Source organism: Pongo abelii, chromosome 15 (genome assembly GCF_028885655.2).
Source record: "Pongo abelii isolate AG06213 chromosome 15, NHGRI_mPonAbe1-v2.0_pri, whole genome shotgun sequence".
NCBI classification, from domain to species: Eukaryota; Metazoa; Chordata; class Mammalia; order Primates; family Hominidae; genus Pongo; species Pongo abelii.
The window spans coordinates 27,377,198-27,403,176 of NC_072000.2; the positions used below are offsets into that span (position 1 = coordinate 27,377,198).

Here is a 25,979-nt window from a genome sequence, read left to right on the forward strand (position 1 = left end):
ATGGTGCTGGGAAAACTGGCTAGCCATATGTAGAAAGCTGAAACTGGATCCCTTCCTTACACCTTATACAAAAATCAATTCAAGATGGATTAAAGACTTAAATGTTAGACCTAAAACCATAAAAACCCTAGAAGAAAACCTAGGCATTACCATTCAGGACATAGGCATGGGTAAGGACTTCATGTCTAAAACACCAAAAGCAATGGCCACAAAAGCCAAAATTGACAAATGGGATCTAATTAAACTAAAGAGCTTCTGCACAGCAAAAGAAACTACCATCAGAGTGAACAGGCAACCTACAAAATGGGAGAAAATTTTCACAACCTACTCATCTGACAAAGGGCTAATATCCAGAATCTACAATGAACTCCAACAAATTTACAAGAAAAAAACAAACAACCCCATCAAAAAGTGGGCGAAGGACATGAACAGACACTTCTCAAAAGAAGACATTTATGCAGCCAAAAAACACATGAAAAAATGCTCACCATCACTGGCCATCAGAGAAATGCAAATCAAAACCACAATGAGATACCATCTCACACCAGTTAGAATGGCAATCATTCAAAAGTCAGGAAACAACAGGTGCTGGAGAGGATGTGGAGAAATAGGAACACTTTTACACTGTTGGTGGGACTGCAAACTAGTTCAACCCTTGTGGAAGTCAGTGTGGCGATTCCTCAGGGATCTAGAACTAGAAATTCCATTCGACCCAGCCATCCCATTACTGGGTATATACCCAAAGGACTATAAATCATGCTGCTATAAAGACACATACACATGTATGTTTATTGCGGCATTATTCACAATAGCAAAGACTTGGAACCAACCCAAATGTCCAACAATGATAGACTGGATTAAGAAAATGTGGCACATATACACCATGGAATACTATGCAGACATAAAAAATGATGAGTTCATGTCCTTTCTAAGGACATGGATGAAATTGGAAATCATCATTCTCAGTAAACTATCGCAAGAACAAAAAACCAAACACCGCATATTCTCACTCATAGGTGGGAATTGAACAATGACAACACATGGACACAGGAAGGGGAACATCACACTTTGGCGACTGCTGTGGTGTGGGGGTAGCGGGGAGGGATAGCATTGGGAGATATACCTAATGCTGGATGACGAGTTAGTGGGTGCAGCGCACCAGCATGGCACATGTCTACATATGTAACTTACCTACACATTGCGCACATGTACCATAAAACCTAAAGTATAATAACAATAATAATAAAAAAAATTAAAAAAATAAAAAAAATTAAAAAAAGAATGAGATAAATCTACTTCCACTAATACAGAGAAATCTCTATGATGTATTGTTATGTAAAAAGCAAGTTATAGAACAAAACACCCAGTATAATACCAGTTAAGTTTTTAATATATTTTTATGTGTTCAGGCACATTTGATTTCTAGCTCAATGAAAATGTATTAGGAAAGGTCTGGAAGTATACTCAAAGTTAAAATTGTTCTTGAAAGATCACTGCAATTAAGGAGAAGTAACAGAGTCAAAAAGGACTTTTTCTGTATAATTTTAATTTTTATGATAAGAATATATTTATGTCTTACTTTGCCATTAAAAATAAACGAAATGAAATTACTTTTAAAAGAACATATTGTTCACCATGTGCTGGTGATACTGCCATCTGGAAATTAGACATTTTTAGTTCTCCTGACTGAGGAGCGTACTCTTCTGTTTTCAGCAGAATTTGTCAAATGAAGTTGTTAGTGTTTCGATCTATTTCCTATCTACACCATTTGTCTTCTATGCACATTTTTCTTCTCCTTCCCAAATATGAATCCTCAGGTCTGGAGCCCTCTAATCCTAAAGGTTATGAATCTTATCTCCCTTTCTTTCACCCACCCTACATCATTTCGCTTTTTGATAATTTAATATTTTTAAAACTTTTAAATATTCCGAGGTATAACTTATATGTTAAGTATATTAATCAGTTTCTCTACTACCATTTTTTTTAAACAGAGTCTCACTCTGTTGCCCAGGCTGGAGTACAGTGGTGTAATCATGGCTCACTGCAGCCTTGACCACTCCAGGCTCAGGTGATCCTCCCACATCAGCCTCCTGAGTAGCTGGGACTACAGTCATGCGCCATCATGCCTGGCTAATTTTTGAATTTTCTGTAGAGAAGGGTTTTCACCATCCTGCCTCTGGGCTCAAGTAATTCACCTGCCCAGGCCTCCCAAAGTTCTGGAATTACAGGCACTAGCCACCATGCCCAGTTTCCACTACCATTTTTTAAAGTAGCTGTGGAGGACTGTTTTTCAAATTGCAGGTCTCAATCATTAGTGGGTCATAAAACTAATGTTGCAGATTTCAATTAACTTTTTAAAAAATGTGTTCCATGCATTTTAAAAAGTTTTTTCTTAAGAGCAGTTTTAGGTTTACGGCAAAATTAGGAGGAAGCTACAGAGATTTTCCATATATCCACTGTCCCCCTACCTGCATAGCTTCCCCTATTATCAACATTCCCCGTCAAAGAAATACAATTTTTATAATTGATGATCCTACATTGATAAATCTTAATTACCCGAAGTCCATAATTTACATTAGAGTTCATTCTAGGTGTTGTATATTCTATGGGTGTTTACAAATGTATAATGACATTTATTCATCGTTAAAGTACCTGCAAACCTCATTTTGTTATTCTTCACTTTATAGCACTTTGCAGATATTGCGTTTTTTACAAATTGAAGGTTTGTGGCAAACTTGCATCAAGCAAGTCTATTGGCACCATTTTCCCAAGAGCATGTGCTCATTTCATGTCTTTGCATCACATTTTGGTAATTCTCACAATATTTCAAACTTTTTCATTATTATTATTATATTCATTATGGTGATCTGTGATGTTACTATTGCAATTGTTTTGAGGTGCCACAAACTGAGCCCATATAAAATGGTGAACTTAAGCTATACATGTTGTATGAGTCTTGACTTCTCCACTGAACAGCCTTGTCTTTCCCTCTCTTCAGACCTCCCTATTCTCTGAGATACAACAATATTAAAATTAAGCCAACTAATAGCCCTGCAATGACCTCTAAGTGTTCAAGTGAAAGTAAGAGTCACACATCTCTCACTTTAAATCAAAATCTGGACATGAGTAAGTTTAGTAAGGAAGGTATGTTGAAAGCCAAGATAGACTAAAAGCTAGGCCTTCCATCAAACAGTTAGCCAAGTTGTGAATGCAAAGGAGGAGTTATTGAAGGAAATTAAAAGTGCTATTTCAGTGAACACAAGAATGATAAGAAAGCAAAACAGCCTTAATGCTGATATGGAGAAAGTTCTAGTGGTCTGAATAGAAGATCAAACCAGCCACAACATTCTCTTAAGCCAAAGCCTAATCCTGAGCAAGGACCTAATTCTCTTAAATTAAAGAGAATTATGACATCTGAGAGAGGTGAGGAAGCTTCAGAGGAAAAGTTTGAAGCTAGCAGAAGTTGGTCCATGAAGTTTAAGGAAAGAAGCCATCTCCAGAACACAAAAGTACAAGGTAAAGCAGCAAGTGCTGATGTAGAAGCTGCAGCAAGTTATCCAGAAGATCCAGCTAAGATCATTAATGAAGGTGGCTACACCAAATATCAGATTTTCAATGCAGAGAAAACAACCTTCTATTGGAAGAAAATGTCATCTGGGACTTTCATAGCCAGACAGAAGAAGTGAGTGCCTGGCTTCAAAGATTTGAAGGACAGGCTGGCTCTCTAATTAGGGGCTAATGCAGCTGGTGACTTTAAGTTGAAGCCAATGCTCATTTACAATTCCAAAAATCCTAAGTTCCATAAGTATTATGCCTGTGCCCTATATAAAAGGAAAAACAAAGCCTGCAGGACAGCACATCTGTTTACAGCATGGTTTACTGAATATTTTATGTCCACTATTGAGATCTACTACTTAGAAAAAAAAGATTCCTATTGAAATATGACTGCTCATTAACTATCACAAGGACAGAAAACCAAACACCACAAATTCTCACTCATAGGTGGTAATTGAACAATGAGAACACTTGGACGCAGGGTAGGGAACATCACAAACCATGGCCTGTCATGAAATGGGGCACGGGCAGAGGGATAACATTGGGAGAAATACCTAATGTAAATGATGGGTTGATGGGTGCAGTGGGCCAGCATGGCACATATATACCTATGTAACAAGCCTGCACATTGTGCACATGTACCGTAGAACTTAAAGTATTAAAAAAAAAAAAAAGAAATAACCCAATATACGGGGATCTCCATCACCCATCCCCTCCTCTAAGGTTATTATCTGTAGGCCATCACCATATGTATTCTTTGTTTTAGAAAGACAACATCTTTTGTTATTATCCATGTTAATATTATTGAAAGCAAATAAAATGGAATTTTACATTCTTTTCTTCACACGCCAAAAAAAAAAAAAAGAAAGAAACATGACTGCTTATTGACAATGCACCTGGTCACCCAAGATCTCTGATAGACATGTACATGGAGAGAATAATGTTATTTTCATGCCTGCTAACACAACGTCCATTCTGTGGCCCATGGATTAGGAGTAATTTTGACTTCCAAGTCTTTTTTTTTTTTTTTTTTTTTTGAGACTGAGTCTCACTCTGTCTCCCAGACTGGAGTGCAGTGGCGCAATCTCTGCTCACTGCAACCTCCGCCTCCCGGGTTCAAGTGATTCTCCCCCCTCAGCCTCCCAAGTAGCTGGGATCACAGGCATGCACCACCACACCTGGCTAATTTTTTGTATTTTTAGTAGAGACGGAGTTTCACCATGTTGACCAGGCTGGTCTCAAATTCTTGACCTCAAGTGATCCACCCACCTCGGCCTCCAAAGTGCTGGGATTACAGGCGTGAACCACCATGCCTGGCCCAACTTTCAAGTCTTATTACTTAATAAATATATTTTGTAAGGCTATAGCTGCCATAGACTGTGATGCCTCTGACAGATTTAGGCAAAGTTAATTGAAAACCTTCAGGAAAAGATTAACCATTGTGATTTTCAGCTTCATCCATGGGGGGGAGGGATAGCATTAGGAAATATACCTAATGTTTAATGACGAGTTAATGGGTGCAGCACACCAACATGGCACATGTATACATATGTAACAAACCTGCATGTTGTGCAATGTACCCTAAAACTTAAAGTATAATAATAAAAAAAGATTAACCATTGTGGATGTCATTAAGAATATGTGTGATCTTAGGAGGAGGTCAAAATATCAACATTAACAGGAGTTTGGAAGACATTGATTCCCAGCCCTCATGGATGACTTTGAAGGGTTAAAGACTTCAGTGAAGGAAAGCAAGTAATAGCTGATGTGGTGGAAAAAGCAAAAGAACTAGTATTAGAAGTGAAGTCTGAAGATGTGTCTGAATTGTTGCAATCTCCTGATAAAACTTGAACAAATGAGGAGTTGTTTTCTATGAATGAGCAAAGAAAACAGTTTCTTGAGATGGAATCTACTCCTGGTGAAGATGCTGTGAACATTGCTGAAACGACAACAAAGGATTTAGAATATTACATAAGCTTACCTGATTAAGCCACAGTAGGGTTTGAGAGTATTGACTCCAATTTTAAAAGAAGTTCTATTGTGAGTAAAATGCTATCAAACAGCATCGCATGCTACAGAGGAATCTTTTGTGAAAGGAAGAGTCAATCAATGCAACAAACTTCACTGTTGTCTTAGTGGAAGAAATTGCCACAGCTACCCTAACATTTAGCAACTACCAGCCTGATCAGTCAGCTGCCATCAACATTAAGGCAAGACCCTGTACCAGCAAAGAGTGTGACCTGATGAATGCTCAGCTGATTGTTAGCATTTTTTAGCAGTGAAATATTTTTAAATTCATGTATGTACATTTTTTCTTAGACATAGTGGTACTGCACACTTACAATACAGTAGAGTGTAAACATAACTTCTGCATGCACTGGAGAACCAAAAAAATTCCTGTGACTTGCTTTATTGTAATATTTGCTTTATTGTGGTGGTCTGGAACTGAACCTACAGTATCTCTGAGGTATGCCTGTACACATACTGGGACTTTGGTTCACTGTTGTTTGGTTCTGTATGCTTGACAAAGCAACGTTTCTCTTTTCTTTTTTCTTTTCTTTTCTTTCTCTTTTTGAGGCAGGGTCTTGCTCCGTTGTCCAGGCTGGAGTGCAGTGGTGCAACCACAGCTTACTGCAGCTTACTTCAACTTCCCAGGCTTGAGCCAACCTCCCACCTCAGCCTCTTGAGTAGCTGGGACTGCAGGCATATGCCATCATGCCTGGCTATTTTTTCTTTTTTTTGAGATGGAATCTCACTCTGTCACCTGCACTGGAGTGCAGTGGTGCCATCTTAGCTCACTGCAACCTCTGCCTCCAGAGTTCAAGCAATTTTCTGCCTCAGCCTCCTGAATAGCTGGGACTACAGGCACCACCACCATGCCTGGCTAGGTTTTTGTTTTTTGCGGGTTTTTTTTTGGTATTTTTAGTAGAGATGGGGTTTCACCACCTTGGCCAGGCTGGTCTTGAACTCCTGACCTCGTGATCCACCTGCCTTGGCCTCCCAAAGTGCTGGGATTACAGATGTGAGCCATCATGCCTGGCACCTGGCTGATTTTTTACTTTTATTTTTTGTAGAGATAGGGTCTCACTGTTCGGCTAGGGCTAGTCTGAAACTCCTGGCCTCAAGTGATCCTCCCACCTTGGCCTCCCAAAGTGCTGGGATTACAGGTGTGAGCCATCATGTCCAGCCAAAAGTAATGTTTCTAGTCTTTTGAAGATTTCCTTTCCATTTTGGACAATTTTGCTCTAAAGAAGTTTTATTCCTGAAGAGTCATTTGGGAGATATTATTTAGGAGTCAACTAAGAAAAGAGCAGTTTATTTCAGGAATACAGAGTATGCACAAATTTGGCAGGTTATAAATATATAGGTTCATACCTTTCTGTGGGCATAACACTGCTTAAAAGCATTATTGGTTCGTTTCATTCAGTTCAAATCACTTCAATGTTCTGGTTCTTACTCTCATCTAATCCTTGAGATTGCTCTGGCCCTGTCCCACAAGTTCATCCTTATATTCCTCTAAAAACAAGATACCTCAATAAAGAATCAGAGACTCTCTGGTGTGGAACTGTCTTTGGATTATCTACTTAAAACCTGTCGGAGGTTCATTCCCTCTGCAACCTTACAGCAAAGTAGACCTTCCATCCTCTCTTGAAAAGCTCTTGTGACATGGGAAATTCCTATTACCCATGGCTATATTTCCTCTTTGGGGATTTGAAAACATCTTTTTTTTTATTATACTTTAAGTTATAGGGTACATGTGCACAATGTGCAGGTTTGTTACATACGTATACATGTGCCATGTTGGTGTGCTGCACCCGTTAACTCATCATTTAACATTAGGTATATCTCCTAATGCTATCCCTCCCCTCTCCCCCTACCCCACAACAGGCCCCATGAGTTCTTGTCCTTTGTAGGGACATGGATGAAGCTGGAAACCATCATTCTCAGCAAACTATCACAAGGAAAATATCTTTTTAATAGGAGCAGAAACCTTTCTCCATATACAGCTTCTTCCCATTGGTATTAGATGTATCCCTTGTACTTACATCATTGAGCATTATTATTATTATTATTATTTTTGAGACAGAGTCTCTGTCACCCAGGTTGGAGTGCAGTGTTGTGATCTTGCCTCCCAGGTTCAAGTAATTCTCCTGCCGCAGCCTCCTGAGTAGCTGGGATTACAGGTGCGCGCCACAACGCCCAGCTAATTTTTGTATTTTTAGTAGAGACAGGGTTTCACCATGTTGGTCAGGCTGGTCTCCAACTCCTGACCTCATGATCCACCCACCTCAGCCTCCCAAAGTGCTGGGATTACAGGCGTGACTCACCGTGCCTAGCCAACATTGAGCATTACTGAGCAAGTCAATTTTCTCTTCCCTATGACAGCCCTTCAAACTGTGAAACAGGTTATGTTATCTTCACCTATCCCAGTTTTGCCTGGCCTTCTCTCTGCTAAGCATTCCCAGTTCCCTCTCAGTCACTTTGGTCATCAGACAAGAAACATCTCCCAGAGTCATTTTATTTATTTTCTCAATTTCTGTAAAGTGTCTTATAAATATAGTTTTAGGCCCCTCCACTATCATTCACCCACAGCAATGCAGTGTGCAGCTCCCAAACTAGTCCTGATTGCAAATTCTGGAGCCACTGAGGATAGATCATCAAGACCTTTACTAGGTTCTTCATACAATTATTACTAATAAAGGTAAATTTACCTAATGCTTAATATGTCGTTTAATCATCAGACACATATCATTTAATCATCACTTTTATAGATGACAAAAAAATTGAGACTTTAACTTTACCAAAGTCACTCACATAGTAAGCAATAGAGAGAAGATTTGAATCCAGTCCACCAATTCCAAAGCCCATGTTCTTAATATTAAGCTATACACCAAATTGAGGCACGACTCCTGCTTTTTTCCCCCCTTCTAAATTTTTTACACTTCTAGTATTCAGCATGACAGAAGTGATGCTTCTTTTCTCAAAATCCAATTCCAGAGTCCGCCATACTCCACCCACTCTCAGATGGTTAACACAAACCCTCACTGTCTTGCAACCTCAGCTGGGCCAGGAAGCATCATCATCTGGAAGGAGCTGCAAGATACAAATTACTGCCATTCCAGTGAAGCTGGCTTTGACCCCTATAAAGAAACATAAGCCATGAGAGAATGTAGAAGAAAATGGATAAATGAGATGGGTGGTATGGCAAAAAAAGAAGGAGAATTAAGGCTCAGGACAAGAGTGTGTGGAGACAAGACCTGAAACAGGAAACATTAATTACATAGTCAGACAAAATCTCAGGGAACACCTATCCCCAAATGCTGAAACACAGAGTAGACATGCGGGAATGAATTTATTTAAAAGACCAGAGAATGCATAAGTTGACTATGATACAGAGGATACTCCCTTTACTAAAAGAATGAGAAATCAACTAGAAAAGGGACACTGACATTGCTGAGAAGCTCAAGGGTCTTTTTTGTAAGCAAAGAATGACAAGGAGGGAGGCATCTGTGGAGCTCATGTCCCTTTTATCAGTATGATGAAAGAAATCTAAAACAGGAAAGGCCAATCAGTTCTAATTGCTCTATTAAGCAGCAAAACTAGAATGGTAGCCATGGGACTCTGAGCCACAGGGATTTATGACAATGGCTAATAGACTATGGTGTTCAGAGAAACAGAGCAGCTGAGCAGAAGAGTGACATCAGCTGCGACAATGAAAGATCACAGTTCTTTACTCATCTTGCTCATTTCCTGTCCCTGACCTGGAATCAGGTGCGTCTCTAAGAAGCCTTGGGGTCTTTTGGTGGGAAACGATATTCTAAGACCATAATCTGAATGTCAGGGATGCAAGAGCTTTGGGTTGGTTGATGTTTCTAGGCTTTTTCTTTGGACAGAGCTAAGAAAAAAATTATCATGAGTTTAATGACACTCCCGAGTCAAATTAGAAACCACACAAAGGCCTGAGGAATACAAAACTATTCTATTACTATTATTTTTGAAAATAGCTACAATTTTCCTTTGCAAGTGCCATCTCCAACCTCTCCTTCATTTTTACAGTTGTACTATACCTATATTATCAAATCATATAGCCATTACATATCATACTCCCTCTCTTATAACTCTCATTTAGTTTTAGTTCTATAAGTAACTGATATGGTTTGGCTGTATCCCCACCTGAATCTCACCTTGATTTGTAATATCCCCACATGCCAAGGGTGGGCCAGGTGGAGATAATTGAATCATGGGTGTGGTTTTCCCCCTACTGTTCTCGTGGTAGTGAATAAGTCTCATGAGATCCAATGGTTTTATAAATGGGAGTTCCCATGCACAAGCTCTCTTGCCTGCCACCATGGAAGATGTGACTTTGCTCCTCCTTTGCCTTCCACCATGACTGTAAGGCCTCCCCAGCTATGTGGAACTGTGAGTCAATTAAATCTCTTTTTCTTTATAAATTACCCAGTCTCAGGTATGTCTTTATTAGCAGCCTAAGAACAGACTAATACAGTAACTATGTTGTTTTATTGTTTTGTTTTGTTTTGTTTTTTTTGGAGGCAGAGTCTCACTCTGTTGCCCAGGCTGGAATGCAGTGGCAGGATCTCAGCTTGCTGCAACCTCTGCCTCCCAGGCTCAAGTCATTCTCGTGCCTCTGCCTCCCCAGTAGCTGGGTGGGAGTACAGGCACACACCACCATGCCTGGCTAATTTTTTTGTATTTTTAGTAGAGACAGGGTTTCACCATGTTGGCCAGGCTGGTCTCAAACTCCTGACCTCAAGCAATCCTCTTCCCTCAGCCTCCCAAAGGGCTAGGATTATAGGCGTGAGCCACCGCACCTGGCCAATATTTAGTTTTTTTATAGTTCTGCTGTATCTATACCATCAGAGCAGAAAGCCATTATACGTCACACTGCCTTCCTTTTAAACTCATTTGTTTTAGTTCTTCAAGGAACTATAGTATTCACTGTCAGTCCTTACATCAATGTCCCTCTAGTTATTTTGGTTGTCGAAAACTTGACTTTCGGGGGATTTCTCAGGAAGGGCTGATAAGAGCAAGTCTCTAGTTTAGTTACATGTTATGTTGGTTTGTGCCCCTTTATAAAGGCCTACCTCTCTCCAGGAAAGAAACACGAGGGCTTGAGGTGGGGAGACTTCCGTGTATCTGGCAATTATTCACCAAAGATGTCTTTGATCCCAATGTGGGCCAAAGGGATGTGGGTGGTGCTCTTTCAAGCACCAAGGGTTTAAATTGTATGAGAGATGATAGTTACTGCCATGGCACTTATCTGTGGAAGGCTGAATTGTGTGAATGCAGGTAGACCAGAGCCAGACTTTTAGGATAAGGATCTGAGAGAAGAATGAAGACTGCAGGGGCTGATCTTTCCTCTCAAATACAGGTTCCATGCTGATCTCTTCCTGTTGTGCCAACACACTGGGTTCTGTTTCTGATCATGGCCTAGCCGTGTGCCCTCAAAGCATTTTCCTTAAATTGCTCCAAGTCATCAGACTCACAGAGATGTTTAGGAGACAATCCACATGACAGCATCCAGCAGCATGCTCAAAATGCCTTTCTCCTTTCCTTCCTTCCAGCTCTCTCTCTCTGCCTGACTTTAGCTCCTTTCCTTAAAACTCCCAAGAACACCATTTAGTTTCCGGTGAAACTGACATCACTTTATCTGATTTTGATGATAGTTTCATACCACAAGCCCTCTTGTGATATGACATCTTTCTGATGTTCTTTACTATTTCTACCTGTGACAGTTTTGAATCAAAGTGTGTATTTGGAGCATGGACCCACTGTTAACAAGGTGTTGTGGTGGGGTGGCCCAAGGACCCCCTGAAGCTCCTGCACCAGACACAAGCTCAAGCTCAGAGCTCCTGACCCCCAGAGGTGAGGGGAAATGCTGGCCACCACAATGTTGTCTCCGGTGATGTGGCTGGTGCCTGGAGAGCACAGGAAGGACACAAGCCCCACACAGTCCCCACGCCACCCCATTCTGCATGGAAAAAGGAGGTGGGGCTGAGACTAATTACACCTTCCTCATGAGCCCTGGGTTCCCATGGGATGCTGTGAAGTCAAGACCCCTGTGGGGGTGAGCAAAGGGCTGTAACTGAAGAAGTGTGGGCTTTGCAGGGACCTGCAGAGGTCATCCCAGGCCTGAGAGGACCATCAGACCCCAGAAAGGGGAATGGGTAAGACTGTGAGGGATAGTGTGTGATCTTTCCCTCATCATGAAGGTTCTGAGGTCATGTTAATCCAGCTCCACAGGGGATACTGCCTCTCTGCAACTCACCTCTGTACTCTGAAGGGACTCTTCGTGTGATCCCCCAAGACCAGGTCCTCAAGGAGCTACAGGAAAGGTAAAAAAGTCAGTGCCACTCCTACAGATGGAGTCACGTCACATAGGCTGTGCATCTTGCAGGCCTGTGTCCTTGTGAAAGAACTGTTGGGGTGGCCTCTCACAAAGAACTGATTCTGATTCTGCTGCTGATCCCAAAGGCTGTGGATATCAGAGCAAAAGTCCACAGGTCTAGGCCAGAGAGGCCAGCTCTCTGTGGCACATGGCCTGGAAGGGGAAGGCACACTACTGCTCAGGGGATAGGAACAGGAACTGCCCGTGGTCCTCACCATTGTGTTGAAGCATGTGTCAATGACTCCTGATATCAGACAGTTTGCCCGAATGTTCTTTGTTGCCAGCTCCCTGACAGGGTCTTGCTGAGGCCCAGCAGGGCTGTTTTACTGACATCATAGGCCCCCAGCCTCTGTGGAAAGAAAGGGAAATAGATTAATAGATTAGAACTGGGAATAAGGGAGAGTCACTTGGATTTCCTGGGTTCTGCCCAAGGAATTCATCCCAATAACACCTCCAGATCATCAAGTATGGGAGACAGTGCCCAAAAGAGACACCAAAGGGATCCTACTATGGGCATTATGTAAAAGGCAAGGCCTGTGATACACCATAATCACTTTTGCATTGGAGTAGTCCTGAAGAAGCAATTGTCAAACCCTGGATATTTCCATATATCCCATTTTCCAGATGAAATGAGAGTTTCTGCTTGTCTCACCTGGAGACATGAGATGGTCATACTTACAGCAATAATATAGGCTGAAACTGAGGAGACCAGGACCACTGAATCTTGCCTGGAAAGATTAAGATAGTGTGGTATGTGAGTGGAAGACAGTTATTATCTTGTGTGTGACTGAGAACGGAGGCTGTATGGAAGAGGGGTGGAGGACTATGTTAGTGAAAAAGAATAGCTTGGGTCTGGTGGAGGTGGAGTGCAGTGGCAATCTTGGCTCACTGCAACCCCCACCTCCCAGTTCAAGTGATCCTCCTGCCTCAGCCTCCTGAGTAGCTAGGACCCCAGGAACATGCCACCACATCTGGCTAATTTTTCGTATTTTTGGTAGAGACAGGGTTTCACTACATTGCCCATGCTGGTCTCCAGCTCCTGAACTCAAGCAATCCACCTGCCTTGGCCTCCCAAAGTGCTGGGATTACAGGTGTGAGCCACTGTGCCCGGTCCCTGGATTTTGTTTTTGTAGGAAAAACTTTGACTATACATTACATTTATTTAATGGTTATAGGACTAGTTGGGTTTTCTATCTCTTCTTGAGTCAGTTTTGGTAAGATATATAAGTTTAAAATTTTTTTCTATTTCATTATAACTTCAGCATAAACATAAGTTTGACATAAAAATTTCTCTTTGGCATTATCATTCTTTTCATGCCTTTTTATTGTCCTCAGGATCTATATCTTTTGTTTCTATTCCTGATATTGGCTATTTATGTCTTTCCTCTTTTTCCCTGATCAATCCCATTGGAAATTTGCCAAAAACATTCATTTTCTTAAAAATAGGTTTTTTTTTGTTTTTTTGATCCCTATATCATATTTTATTTTATTTTCCATTGCTTTCTGCTCTCTATTTTTTTCTTTTTTCTTTCTGAGTGCTTTTTCTCCTGAACATTTCAGCTTTGACTTTTACTTAGCATTGACAATATAATACTTTGGTTACCATCAAGAAAGATATACTTTAATGCTGTAAAGAAGGATTAAAATGTGCATTTTAACTACAGCAGTTGAGCTGAGTACACATTGTAAATGTGCTGAGGTTTATCTGTCCTACTTCAATTTCTTGATTGCTAGCCTTTCCTAGAACTATACATTTCCTAGAACTGTTTCTATAAATAAATTTCTATAAACTCATTCAACAGAAATGAAAAATTTAATAAAATATGTCATTTCTGTCTAATCAGATTTAAAATTTTTAATTTGATTTAAAAATCTAGCTTGACAATCTTTATATTTTAACTGTCATCACTGATATACTAGGATTAATGTCTAGCATCCAATTTTGTGCTTTTTAAAAATTACCCCAGTTCTTTGTTTTGTTTTCTGTCCCTTCTTGCTTTTTTTTAGATTATTTTTTCCATTTCCACTTCCCTCTCTATTAATTTGAAAATATACTTCATACTCCATTGCCATTCTTGTAGCTTTACCTTATAAAGTTAAACAGGCCTGTTTTGCTTATCAAAGCTTAAGATTAATATCCTTACCCTCTCTCTAACAACATAAAAATCTTACACCTTAACTGCATTTCTATCTTCTGATTTAAATATTATTTTTGCATATTTAACTATTTGTGAGTTAATTTTTTTAACTCCGTGAAACGATTTCTTTTTACAAGAAGTGGTTTAATTTGTTCATGTTACTATGTTCTGTGTTTTTCATTCTTACTTTCATCTTAGATTTTCCATATGAAATCATTTCTTTCCTTCTGCCTAAAGTGCCATTTAAAATTTCCTTTAGTGGAACACTTTTACACTGTTGGTGGGACTGTAAACTAGTTCAACCACTGTGGAAGACAGTGTGGCAATTCCTCAGGGATCTAGAACTAGAAATACCATTTGACCCAGCCATCCCATTACTGGGTATATACCCAAAGGATTATAAATCATGCTGCTATAAAGACACATGCACACATATGTTTATTGCGGCACTATCACAATAGCAAAGACTTGGAACCAACCCAAATGTCCAACAGTGATAGACTGGATTGAGAAAATGTGGCACATATACCCCATGGAATACTATGCAGCCATAAAAAAGGATGAGTTCATGTCCTTTGTAGGGACATGACAAACTATCGCAAGGGCAAAAAACCAAACACCGCATGTTCTCACTTGTGTGTGGGAACTGAACAATGAGAACACTTGGACACAGGAAGGGGAACATCACACACCAGGTCCTGTTGTGGGGTGGGGGGAGGGGGAAGGGATAGCATTAGGAGATATACCTAATGTAAATGAAGAGTTAATGGATGCAGCACACCAACATGGCAGATGTATACATATGTAACAAACCCGCACGTTGTGCACATGTACCCTAGAACTTGAAGTATAATAAAAAATAAAAAAATAAAAAAAAAATTTCCTTTAGTGAAGATCTTCTGGTAGTAAACTTTGTTTTCATTTCTCTGAAAATGTTATAAATTTGCCCTAATTTTTGAAAGATATACTTGATAGGTATGGAATTCTAGGTTGATAGTTATATTCTTTTAGCATATGGGAATCACCATTTAAATTGGATTAGGAATAATAGGATTTTGGCAAGTAGATAAGAATAAATAGAAACAACTTAAGTGGCGCTTCCTTCATAAAGTCCTGCCTTATCCACAAGGTTGGAAAAAGCAATCTTTTACTTGCTCAGATCTCACAACTAATAATAGTAGTAGTAGTAATAATATTAATAATGTTTATTGTAACTATTGAAACCAATTAAATTATTATTAAATGTTATTTATACTACTTATGTGATAATTTATACTGCAGTTAATATTTATTTTCTTTACTTTTTTTAACTCTTATTTTAAGTTCGGGGTAGATGTATAGGTTTGTTACATAGGTGAACTTTTTTCATGGGGATTTGTTGTACAGATTATTTTATCACCCAGGTATTAAACCTAGTACCCACTAGTTATTTTTCCCGATTCTCTCCCTCCTCCTACCTTCCACCCTCCGATAGGCCCCAGTCTCTGTTACTCTCCATTATGTATCCATGTGTTCTCTTCATTTAGCTCCCACTTATAAGTGAGAACATGCAGTATTTGCTTTTCTGTTCCTGCATTAGTTTGCTAGGGATAATGGCCTCCAGCTCCATCCATGTTCCTGCAGAGGACATGATCTCATTCTTTGTTATGGCTGCATAGTATTCCATGGTATATATTTATCACATTTTCTTTATCCAATCTGCCATTAATGGACATTTAGGTTGACTCAATGTATTTACTATTGTGAATAGTGCTGCAATGGACATATGTGTGCATGTGCCTTTATAATGCAATGATTTATATTCCTTTGGTTATATATCCAGTAATGGGATGGCTGGATGGAATGGTAGTTCTGTTTTTAGGTCTTTGAGGAATCAGCACACTGTTTCCACAATGGTTGAACTAATTTACACTCCCACCAACAGTGTTTAAGTGTTCCTTTTGCTCCGCAACCTCACCAGCATCTGTTATGTTTTGAGTTTTTCATGATAGCCATTATGACTGGTGTGAGATGGTATCTCATTGTGGTTTTGATTTGCATTTCTCTAATGATCAGTGATATTGAGCTTTTTCTCATATGCTTGTTTGTCACATCTATGTCTTCTTTTGAAAAACTTCTGTCCATGTCCTTTGCCCAGTTTTTAATGAGGTTGTTTTTTTCTTGTAAATTTGTGTTAGTTCCTTGTAGATGCTGGATATTAGACCTTCATCAGATGCATATCTTGCAAAAATTTTCTTCCATTCTGTAGGTTGTCTGTTTACTCTGTTGATAGTTTGTTATGCTATACAAAAGCTCTTATGTTTAATTAGTTCCCATTTGTCAATTTTGCTTTCGTTGCAATTACTTTGGCTTCTTTGTCATGAAATCTTTGCCCATGCCTACGTCCAGAATGATATTGCCTAGGTTGTCTTCCTGTGTTTTTATAGTTTTGGGTTTTACATTTAAGTCTTTAATCTATCTTGATTTAATTTTTGTATGTGGCATAAGGAAGGAATCCAGTTTCAATCTTCTGCATATGTCTAGCCAGTTATCCCAGCACTGTTTATGGAATAGAGAGTCCTTTCCCCATTTTTTGTTTTTGTCGGCTTGGTCAAAGATCAGATGGTTGTAGGTGTGTAGCCTTGTTTCTGGGCTCTCTATTTTGTTCCATTATTCTATGTGTCTGTTTTTGTACCAGTATCATGTTGTTTTGATTACTGCAGCCCTGTAGTATAGTTTGAAGTCAGGTAGCATGATGCCTCCAGCTTTGCTATTTTTGCTTAGGATTGCTTTGGCTATTTAAGCTCTTTTTTGGCTCCATATGAATTTTAAAATAGTTCTTTTTCTAGTTCTGTGAAGAATGTCATTTGTAGTTTAATAGGAATAGCCTTGAATCTATACATTGCTTTAGGCAATATGGCCATTTTAACAATATGGATTCTTCTTATCCATGAGTGTGGAATGTTTTTCCATTTGTTTGTGTCATCTCTGATTTTTTTTTAGCAATGTTTTGTAGTTCTCATTGTAGTGATCTTTCACCTCCCTGTTTAGCTGTATTCCTAGGTATTTTTTTGTGGCAGTTGTGAATGGAATTGCATTCCTCATTTGGCTCTTGGCTTGGCTGTTGTTGGTGTATAAGAATGCCAGTGAATTTCATACATTAATTTTGTATCCTGAAACTTTGTTGAAGTTGTTTATCAGCTTAAGCTTTTGTGCCGAGACTGTGGGGTTTTCTCAATATAGGATCATATCACCTGCAAACAGGGATTGTTTGACTTCTTCTCTTCCTATTTGGATGTCCTTTATATCTTTCTCTTGCCTGATTACTCTGGCTAGGACTTCCAATACTATGTTGAATAGGAATGCTGAAACAGGATATCCTTGTCCTGTGCTAGTTTTCAAGGGTAATGCTTCCAGATTTTGCCCATTCAGCATGATGTTGGCTGTGGGTTTGTCATAGATGGCTCTTATTATTTTGAGGTATGTTCCTTCAATACCTAGTTTATTGAGAGTTTTTAACAGGAAGGGTGTTGAATTTTATCAAAAGCCTTTTCTGAATCTATTAAGACAATCATGTGGTTTTGTCCTTAATTCTGTTCATGTGATGAATCACATTTCTCAATTTATGTATGTTGTGCCAACCTTGCATCCCAGGGATAAAGCCTACGTGATGGTGGTGCATAAGCTTTTTGATGTGCTGCTGGATTCAGTTTGCAAGTATTTTATTGAGGATTTTTGCATCAATGTTCATCAAGGATATTGGCCTAACATTTTTTTTTCTGTGTTTCTGACAGGGTTTGGTATTAGGATGATGCTGGCCTCATAGAATGAGTTGGGGAAGAGTTCCTCTCCCTAAATTTTTTGGAATAGTTTCAGTAGGAACGGTACCAGCTCTTCTTTGTACAGCTGGGAGAATTCAGCTGTGAATCTGTCATTCCTAGGCTTTTCTTGGTAGGCTATTTATTACTGATTTTATTTTGGAGCTCGTTATTGGTCTGTTCAGGGATTCAATTTCTTCCTGGCTCAGTCTTGGGAGGGTGTATGTGTCCAGGAATTTATCCTCTTTTTCTAGATTTTCTAGTTTATGTACATAGAGGTGTTCATAATATTCTCTGATAGCTATTTGTATTCTGTGGGGTCAATGACCCCTTTTGTCACTTCTAATTGTGTTTATTTGGATTTTGTCTTCATTAGTCTAGCTAGCAGTCTATTTTATTAAGTTTTTTCAAAAAACCAACTCCTGGATTCATTGATCTTTTGAATGGTTTTTTTGTGTCTCAATCTCCTTCAGTTCACTTCTGATTTTGGTAATTTCTTGTCTTCTGCTAGCTTGGGGTTGGTTTTCTCTTGGTTCTCTAGTTCTTTTAATTGTGATATAAAGTTCTTTCACTTGTAAATAACTTTAGTTTGTGATGTTCTTGTAGCTGTGAAAATGATAATATTCATTTTCAAATAAATTTTTTTGAGACAGCGTCTCACTTTATCACCCAGTTGGAAGTGCAGTGGTGTGATCATAGCTCACTGCACCCTTGAACTCCTGGGCTCAAGCGACTTTTCTGCCTCAGCCTCCCAAAGTGTTGGGATTACAGGTGTGAGCCTCTGCACCTGGCCAATGTTTATTATTTACTCTAGTAAATATACATAGACACAGTCTTTACTATGTGCATAATCAACATATTTTATCATGCCAATTAATGTCCACAAGAGGTCTGCCAAGCATCATTATCCCACTTAATAGGTAAAGAAACAAAGGCCCAGAGAGTTTAGTTACCAAGCATATGTAGCTAGTGACAGAGCAGGGATCTAAAAGTAGGTCTCTCTGACTCCACAGCCCATGCTGTCTTCATTACACTTGTAGTTTGCAACAAGTTTTGTGAAGCCAGATTCCACAAGAGGTGCCCAGTACCAGGAACAAGGACCAGATGGTTGAGCACCAGGCCCCTAATCCAGTTTTAAGCTGGGCGTTTCTGCTTTTGTCTGTTATATATATTGGACTCCTATGGAGGTTATTCTTTGACAAAAGGTTTCTGCCATTAAAAACAATTTGAAAACCATTGTATTGTGTTCAACCACATAAATTACTGTATTTGGCCATTTTCTATCAACAAAAATGATATTTTTTGTCCCTCCCACTTCTTCTTACACTGGCCCTGTCCTCCTCGACCTTTTCCCAGCCCCTGCCAGTCATTTCCCAAATTAGGAAGTCTGCTTCCTTGCTCTCCCCACAGCCCATGGTAGATGCATCACCTGTGGGATGGGCCTAGGGCTGTCTCTTCCTGTCAATTCCCCACTGTTCTCAGTGACTCGGGACCACTGAGATTCAATCTAATATCACACCATGCCTGTGTTAGAGCTGGAAGGGGCCTCAGAAGTCCTCATTAGTTAGAAGTCCTGGTTGTGTTTCACAGATGATCACACAAGTCCAGAGAAGCAGCCCAGTCTATACTAGATGCTCAGTACATGCTTGCTGAATTCAGTGGCTGCTCCAGAATGTCAATATGGGAACTGAAGGGAAGCAAAACAGTTGGGAAAAGAGTCTTGAAACTACATCTATCTGCAAAGCACTTTACCTGAGACTGAGGAAAATTCACTTTACCTCCACTGACCATTTTAAAGAAGAGAGTGAGGGCAATGCTGGTGGAGATAACTGGGTGGCTCTGACCTTCAGAGGAGGCGTGGCTAAGTGGCGGGGAGATGTTTAAGAGGCTGGGGCATGGCCAGAGGGATCTATTTTAGAACAGGAATGAGACAGGCCTAAGGTGTGTTCCTAAGGTGGTCAGAAAATGAAATATTCTAATGATTGGGCTGAAATCCAAGAACGAAAAAGGAGCTCCCAGGAGCACAGGCAGATTGTTCCAACCCTAGGACAAATAGCATGGGGAGAACATCTGGGAACATCCCGAGTCACCGAGACCAGTGGGGAATTGACAGCAAGAGACAGCCCTAGGCCCATCCCACAGGTGATGCGTCTATCACGGGCTGTGAGGACAGCAAGGAAGCAGGCTTCCTAATTTGGGAACTGACTGGCGGGAGCTGGGAAAAGGTCAGGTAGGACAGGTGTAAGAGGAAGCAGGAGGGATAAGAGTTGAGTGGGACTGGGAAACAACTGCTCTAGTTACAGGCCGGCTATGGGGTGCCTCAGGGTCATCAGTCTGAACTCTTGTGGCCAGAGCTCCTGTGGCCCAAGGGTCTCTGATTCCAAGACCGTTGTCAGGACTCTGGGACCTTCTGTCTGTGGATCCTTCCTCCTTATTCCAGTCAAGTCCTTGCCAGACCCCCTGAGCACTCCAGATGTGAGAGAATGACACTAATGGATAGAACTTTTGTTTTTTTAGCTGACCGAGAAGTATGAAAGCCACACACTCACCATTCTTGTATGACTGGCTCAGCTAAGCCTGTTTCCCAGTAGGAATGTCTAACTCTCAAATGGGCCCCCTCTCACTCTAGTTCCCCTGCTGCCTGTTTGATATCAAGCAGCTATCTCCTTATTCCCCTTCCCCACCCTCACCCCATCTTCTCCATGTGGGGCAGCAGCTGACTCAGCAGGAGGCTGGGGGGCCTTCACAGTGATGTTTAGGATCTGAAATCAGAGCAAACAGGAGATGGCGGAGTGGAGATGCAGTCAGTCCAGCGGTCTCACCATATTAGGAAATGTACCAGGTTAGGATGTGGGCAAGATGGCCTCTGACACCCATAATGTGGGAAGAGTGTTGGCTTTCCTATGCATTCGTGGAAATGGGGGCATCCTGAAGATATAGGAGTAAATGGATTAGGCTGAAGACTCTTCCAGCAGAAGACCCCAGAGTCTATGGGTTGTCTCCCCATGTTTCCAAGCACACCAGTTTCATCTGGAGCAGAGGAGGCATCAACAGCTGAGTCTGGGGAAGGCTAGATTTTGGGGTGATAGCCAGGAGGTACCCGTGTTAGGGATTAGGCTGTCATTCCCTTCTCTGTGCCCCATATTTTTTGCAACTATTTGGTTTTTGGTTGGCCATTCCCTGCAGACTGGTAGCTCCTGAACAGTGGGGACCAAAACTGCCACTTACACCCTCCTACATCCATCTCACAGATGGGGAAATTGAGGCTCAGAAAGTCCAAGCCCCAGGCCTCACTGTGCACCAATGAATCTGTCATGGGAAGGTGGATGTGTGAGAGCTGAGGATCAGCTCTGGATGTGTGAGCCTAGATGGAGAAAGGGTTACATGGCAGGAAGGTGAGGATGAAGTCCGGCCTGCCCGCTCCTGGATTCCCCAGACCTCACCTTGTCCCAGACCTGCTCACTGATCCCCAAGGCACTTCCCACCAAGGGACTGATCCCTGCCACGCACACCAGGAAGTCCACACCCCCACAGTGTTCCAGAGCCTGAGAATGAGAAAGGGACATAAAGGAATAAGGTTACGGAAGAGGAGGGTGTCTGTAGCAGTGGAAGGTGACTCGTGTTTAATGCCCCAGAGGCTGTACCTAGGTCAAGTTCAAAGCACAGGAGAACAATATCATGTGAGGATGGAGATTATCTCTTTTCCTTTAGGAGCCAGATACTGAGCTTCTGGATAAAAAGCGGTGGAGCATCACCCAGTACCCTTTCATATCCTCCTTCTAGCTCCAGGCACTGTTTGCTACCCGTCCCCAAACACATCTCTCACCTGCACTGTGTCTTGAAATTTCACTGTCCCCTCTCCATTTCCCTGAACACTCTACCTCTGACTATAAGATGAGGGCTTCCTTCTGTACATCTCTGTCCCCTCAGACTCCTCCTCAAGAATCTTCCAGGAGGGCCTGGCTGGCTCCACGGAGCTGGTGGAGAAGCCAGCTTCTTCTTTCCCACCAGCATGGTCCCCATCCCAACATCTCCCTGAGTCCCAGGCCGCATGCACTCCCTCTCTCCCTGAGGGGGAGAACAAACCTGGATGGAGAAAGGACGCCCTCCCTGAACTGGTCCATTCTGTGCCCAGGTCTGTTAACTGGAGACTGGGCCTCGTGGACAAGGCTCAAGTGACACATAGTTGACCTGATTTCTATGATGGTGCCTTTATCCCTCTGCCCTACTGTGAGTCATAATATCAGAATCCCTGAGCCTGTCTGCACCTCCTTCTATGCCCCTCACCATGACCACCAGCCACTCCCAGTCCTCAGCCTTCCCCATGTGGCACAGGGTGTCTGGCACATGCTCAGCCCCTCCCCCTAGAGCGTAGCCACAGCCCAGTCCGTGTTCTGCTGCTTCCGGCTGCTGGTGACCATGTGGGCCCTGTCGTGGGCCAGAAGCTGGGCAATGGCGAAGCCAAACCTGGGGTCAGAGATGAGGAGGAGGTGACAATTCAGACTAGGACTGAGACTTTTCTTGCTGCATTTCTAGCCCTGAGGCACCAAATGAATTCTCTCCACTAACTCAGAGCAGCTAACCTCATGCTGTACTATGGATGGTCAGAGGACCAGAAGAGATAAAGAGGAAATAGATCAGTCCACAGATGCATTGAACCTCCTATGTCCACATCAGATCTTCTTGGCCTCCCCTCCCACTAGAATTCCTACTATGAAAACTCGTTCTCAGTTCCTCAAGGCTTTGGTTTGCTTTGTAGCTGCAACCAGAGAGCTCCCTGCCTCAGGCATGTGGAACCACTGAGTGCTCACAGGCATGCAGCTTGAAAGTGTGAGGCTTTAACCCACATAGGGCAACTCTTGACTGACGGAGGAATTCTCTCCTGTTCCACTGATAATCCTCTGAGATGCATTTCCTGCTTCCTAGAAGACCTTTGAAACCCATCACCCAGTGGCCTACAGTGGGCCGACTCCATTACACATCCTGCACTGGTTTTGTCTCCTTTTCTAGTTTCCTTTCCTTTTCTTCAATATTTCTCATTAAGATCACCTTCCCAAAAAACTACTAGCAGTTAAACCTAGTAGGCTTTGCTTTGTGGGGATAAGCTTAAAAAAATGAGGTCAACAAAACCCAGAGACACCAACAGTTCCCAAATTCCCAAAGAGTTGCTCTCACCCATTTGTAGATCCTGTGATCATGGCAGCTTTGATGACTAGTTTGAGCCTATAGTTGGCTCCACTGCTGGTGCTTCTCATGCAGAGTGGAGCCACAGGGGACATGAGGCCCCTCAACCCGGGGTCAGGGGCCTAAGTAAACATGGTGGTTTCTGTTTGATCTTCCTCTTGTTGAACTCAGTCCAAGGAGGGAAGCCTCTAAAAAGGCAATCACAGTTCCAGTAAACAGCTCTTGTAAGCAGTAAGCAATTTTGGGTTAGAACTGGGTGGGTCTGGGAATAGCTCCTGGAAGATCAACCTCGAGCCTGCTCCTTTAACCTTTCCAGTGATTTTATGAACACAGAATTTCGTATATGAAATCTCTTCTCTTTAAATTAGCTTGAGTGGCTTCTGTTATCTGGTATCAAATTCTGGCATATGCACACATAGGTTTGAGAAAAGAAATAATTTTTATCTGAGGAATACAAATCTTTTTAATTATGAGGCCCAGAGAGACATTAAAATGAGGCCACAATCCCACACCCTACTCCCCTCTTTGAGTTAAGTATTCATCTCTTGACACTGCTTGCTATTGCCACAAGTAGCTGGAAATTAACCTAATAATGACACACCAGACACTATAACACACACTCTGTAGTTTATAAATGTGTAGCCAGTCACTAATCAATGTCCTTTGTGTAAACCAATGAGAATTTCTGACAAACAGTTTTGTAACAGTCCATTTCCTTCCCCATTTTTTGCCTTTAAAAATCCACTTGTAACTTCTGCTAATTGGAGCATATATTCAGGGCAACTTGAATCTATGCTCCTGGGTTGCAATCCTCAGGCTTGGCCCAAATAAACTCTCTGCTTGTATTAATTTTGCCTCAGCTTCATTCTCTTAGGTCAACATATCCAATAAATATTTATTCATTGAGAACCCCTAGGATAATTAACATCTACTTCACAGATTTGTTGTGAGAGGCCCAAATAAATTAAGATGTGAGAGGGCTTCGTAAACTGTCAAGTGCCTAAAGAAGTTCCACAGCTGCTTAAGAGTGATGTGTTTTATCATTTTGTCCTCCATGAGTCTCTAGCCTCAAGCTTCGAGACACATTTGACTCCCTGCTCCCAGTGCTCTCTGCTCTGGCTGCTTTTCATCCCTCAGCCTCTTCTTCTAGACTTATCTTCATTTTCAGCACATGAGGGGAGTCTTCCTGACACCCCAAAGCTGATTCATTGTCTCTTCCATGTGACCTGATGCCCTCCTGTGCTTACTCCTCACATTCATCTTTCTAACTCTAAGTGACCGTGTTACATTTGTCACTTCTAGCAGGGTGCCTGGCACCTAGCAATTGCTTCGTAGGTATTTGTTGAATGAACGAATGAATGAATGAATGAATGAATGAATGAATGCAGATTTGGCTGCAGTGATATAATGGTTTCTTAGGGGCCTCACTGGACCTACAGGTCAAATTCCTTAGTTAGTGCATGTCAGACCCTTCCCCTGTGCAGTCAGTGGTGTCAGTTCAGCTCTGGTCTTAAAGAATTTAATGTAAAGTACCCATTCTTGATTTTTAAGTATTCAAGCTTTGGGTGGCATCAGGCATTGTGTACACTGTGAACTTGTGTTTTCCTGATATTTAGAATACAGAGTCTCTGTTCAAATCTTCACAAATCTGTAGCTATGAACTTATTTACATAAACCCAATTCCCTTATTTAAGTACTTCAACCTTAGTAAATCTTAGGTAAATATCATAGCAGATAAATGCTTTTGAAGCAAACTTTAAAGATAAATTCACAATTCTTTTTTTCTCTGAAATTTGGCTCCTACAATCCCTACTCATTCATTATGGTTCCCTACTTCCCTTGTAGCCAAGGATTCAAAACAATGTTGGGTTTCCTTCTCTTCCTACTCAACATTTTGTTAATGTCACTCCAGTTTATTTTTAAAAGCTAAGCATCTCTCTCTCTCTCTCTCTCCTTCTCTGCCCCAGTCATATATATATATTTGTGTATATATATAAATAATATATGTATTATTTATATATAAAAATTATTTTTATGTATATAAATAATATATATATTTATATATATATAAAATTTTGGCAAAAGATGCAGAATCTATGCATTCACTAGTCTCTTCATTCATTCAGTGAGCAACTACTGGGAACTTGCTATGGGCTGGGCAGCCAGAATACAAAGATGTCTCATGATTTTGGTACTCAAAGCACTAAGCCTGAGCTGGGCCTGCAGAAAAATATGATTATAATACATTGCGGTAGGAGGAACATATGAGTCACACAATTTTATGGGAGCACAGGAGAAGGAATGGAGCCTAACTTAACCTTGGGGTGGCAGTGGTTAGATAAATAATCTAGAAAAGGTGACACCTAAGTCAATTGAGGAAAAGGAGTTTCTAATATTGCATTTGTTTGTTTTTTAGGAGGCATGCATTTTTAATTAAAAAAGGATATATGTTCATTATAAATTGTTTTTAAAATATTTGTAAAATATTTGTAAAAATGTATAAGAAAGTTGAGGGAAAAGTTGCAAAAGACTCTAAAACAGACCTGACTTTGAAATGGACTCTGGGTATCTTCAGTGAAAAACTAGGTGTTATCTAGCTACTCTTCTAGGTGACCTGATTCTGTGGGGTCTCTGTATCTTACATTGTCTTTGAGCTATTTACAACTCAGAGTTTTAGATAACTAATAAATATTTGCATCTATCCATAGATGCATATAAATTTCATCTGGAGGAGATTCAATTTTCCTTCTACACTGGAAGAAATCAGCTTTGCATCTATTAAACAAACTTATTTTACTCTTCCGTATGTCCTATATATGTGTGGTTCTTTGAATTTACCTTTGAATCAGTTGTAATGGCTTTGTGGTTCCCCTCATTAATTAATGAGTTTTTTAAATG

At 40.9% G+C, this 25,979-nt stretch overlaps 1 pseudogene; it reads right to left on the minus strand.

Annotated features, from left to right (window-relative positions):
- Positions 1-11,316: 11,316 nt before the first annotated feature.
- LOC100450284 (dehydrogenase/reductase SDR family member 2, mitochondrial-like) lies at positions 11,317-23,176 on the minus strand (annotated as a pseudogene).
- Positions 23,177-25,979: the final 2,803 nt, after the last annotated feature.